The following is a 3221-nucleotide window of genomic DNA, read 5'->3' as shown; positions in this document are numbered from 1 at the left end:
CTTCGTCTTTTTCTTGAGGTCTAAATGACTCTTTATTTAAATGAAGAGATTTTACAACCATATGAATACTTGTTTTCGGAAAATCATATGTCTAGTGAAGAGCCATTAAGTCCGTTAGAATATGTATTGGGGATACATAGGCATTCCAATACCCAATATTGAGAAATATTAGGCATAGTATAGAAAAATGGCTAAGGGGTGTTTTAGCCAATTTGTATATATAACCATATAAGCAGAATACAGTCCAAGCTTGTTTAGAAATTTACCTGCAAAGAAGACCCTAAGTTAAAATAAATAGTGATAATTATCTCCAACATATATATTAGTTACTAGGCATCCAAGTGTCAAGCCTAGTACCATAATACATAACCATTTAACATTATCATGCAGAGTAAGCAGTGCCCAAGTACATAGTGAGGATCCTTGGGACAATAAGTTAGTTAGGAACCATAAATAATAGTTAGTTAGGAAAGTAAAACTAACCCATGTGCAAGAACATTTTCAAGACATGTAAAGAAGCACCAATGGAGTGGACCACCTTAACCGAATTCGGTTAAGGTAGTTAAAGGGACAAAAACGTGCATAAGGGACCACTCCATGTGGGGCATAATTTCCTAAAAAAATTTAGACTCTAACCTAATGCCTCAAATATCTAACTAACCTAGGACTAACCGAAATGGACGTACTAGTGCACCCAACAAACTAGGTCAAAAACCGGGTTAACACTAACCTAGCACTAGTTAAAGAAACAACCTAGTACCTTACTAGGATGGTCCAAAAGGTTAGTTATGGTCCTATATACTAAGGGGTACTTTATTAATTCTCCTAGGTTACATAATTAATTTATTTATCAAATTATTTAATTAATTTAAAAGGGATAAAACCAAAACTACAACGGAATTTTAAGATTTTGGTTATGACAAGAAAGGGACAACCTAGTACCTAACCTAGGATGGTCCAAAGAGTTAGTTAAAGTCCTACCAACTTAGGGATACTTTAATAAGTAACCTATGCTATTTAATTAATTATAAGCCTAATTAAATCATTTAAAGGGTCAAAACCGAAATTACAAAGAAGTTTTAAGATTTCAATTGAGATAAGAAAAAGATAACCTAGTATTTAACCTAGGATGGTCCAAAGGATTAGTTATAGTTATATTGAATTAAGGGTAATTTAGTAATTACCCTAGGTTACCTAATTAATTAAATTATCCATTTAACTAATTAAATTAAAGGGTTCAAATTGAAATTCTTATGCTAGCCTAGTATAATGCAAGAAACATCCTAGTACTTAACCTAGGATGGTCCTAAAGGGTTGATTATGATTCCAATGACTTAGGGGTAATTTAGTACTTACCATAGGTCCCTAAATTAATTAAATTAAATATTTAGTTAATTAATATAAATTAAAAATGTTGACCTAAACAATAGTCAACACCAAAATATCAGATTTTAGGTCAAGTAAACATTCTCCTATATTTAGTCAACTTCGGAGGTTTTTTTTAGTAATTAATTAATTAATTAATTAATTAAACTTATTAAACCTAATTTTAATAAGTAAAGGTCAGTTCCTTAACCTTAAAACCACATTCAAACTCAAACAAATACATGACTAAAACCAAAAAACAAGCGTGAGAAAAACAGTGAACAAAACGCAAGAAAAAAATAGAAAATTTCTTAGACGATTTTGAAGGTTTCTTCAATATTCGTTCAATGTGGTCTTCATAGATTAAGTTATACTTAAGGTATGGATTTCTCTCCTGGACTTCTTTCTCCAAGAGAAATTTCTTTCAAACGATTCAAAGATCTTGAAAACTAGGGTTGTTCCCGTGTTCTCATCGAACTCCTTTGCCCCTAGTATCCTTTTCGATTCCATATTGAATAAACTTGAGATCATGTTGTTGGTATGTGGTGCTGGATTATCTTATGTGTAATGTTTTGGAATATTAATGTCAATTAGACTATGAAGTTGTGATCATATAATGTTAATTTCTTAAAACGTGAATCATGAATCGACGATGTGTTAGTTACACCAATAATTGTTTCAAGTGTTTATCTATTTGTCTCAATGTTGCATTGCTCTTATTGTGACGTTAGGAAGGTGTTAAATTAATCAAATATAATATGATGTTAACCAACTTGTCGTAAAAACGTTACCGTAAAGTCATGAACCAAGATTGGTTAAGAGAATGAGAATATGTTAAGATATGTCCAAAACTGTTACGTATAAAGATGATTACATTTTGTTGTGCATACCTACTTTAAATTTACTTGTTGATGCTGTTGTGTTTGTTAAGTTATCATATCATTCTGTTCAAGATGTTTAAAAATGTTATGCCTAAAGTAATGTTATAAGGTTGGCTAAGAACATCTCCATGAAATCATAATTTGAGTGTTTGTTTGGCTTATGTCATTAAAATGGCTAACAATACATTGTCCAAAACAGATGCATCCAAATGAATATAATATTATGTTAAATAATTAATATATTGTATAATGAACAATATACATATCCAACCAAGCATGAAAGAATATAAAATTGGTCTATGCCAGCAAAGATGGTTATGTATTCTATACCCAAATGTTTATGCCAACACTAATTATATGCCAATTTGTATAGTAAGAGTATCAAATATATTATAAGCACTGCTAAATAAATTCAATGAATCCATAACAAAGGGCATTCCATCCATTGGGAAAACTCCAAACATGCTCTAAAAGAATGAACTATGAACATATGTAACTCATTGAAAGAAGTACTCATCGTCCATAAATGATGAAATGAAGCTATTGCACTAAAGTAAGGAAGTAACGTGAGTTATAACATAATTAATGGGGTCTAAATAAAGTAAGTGACCAGAATGGGGTGTTAAAGGAAGTTAGACAAGTCTTACATACACCAAAGCTACTATGTTAAAAGAGTACTCATGAATGAAGGTGTTAGAATGAGTGAGACTAGTCACATTAACACCTAAGGATGATATGTAAGGACAATTCACATTTCATCAATGTAATGTAAGGATGATATGTAAGGAGTTAACATTTTATCAATGTAAAGTAAGGATGATATGTAAGGACAATGCACATTTCATCAATGTAAAGTAAGGATGATATGTATGGACAATTCACATTTCATAAATGTAAAGCAAGGATGTTATGTAAGGACAATTCACATTTCATATATGTAAAGTAAGGATTACAAGTCATCAAAAAAAGTAATTA

This window comes from Solanum lycopersicum, chromosome 2, assembly GCF_036512215.1.
Source record: "Solanum lycopersicum chromosome 2, SLM_r2.1".
In the NCBI taxonomy this organism is placed as follows: Eukaryota; Viridiplantae; Streptophyta; class Magnoliopsida; order Solanales; family Solanaceae; genus Solanum; species Solanum lycopersicum.
This window is presented reverse-complemented; position numbering follows the sequence as displayed.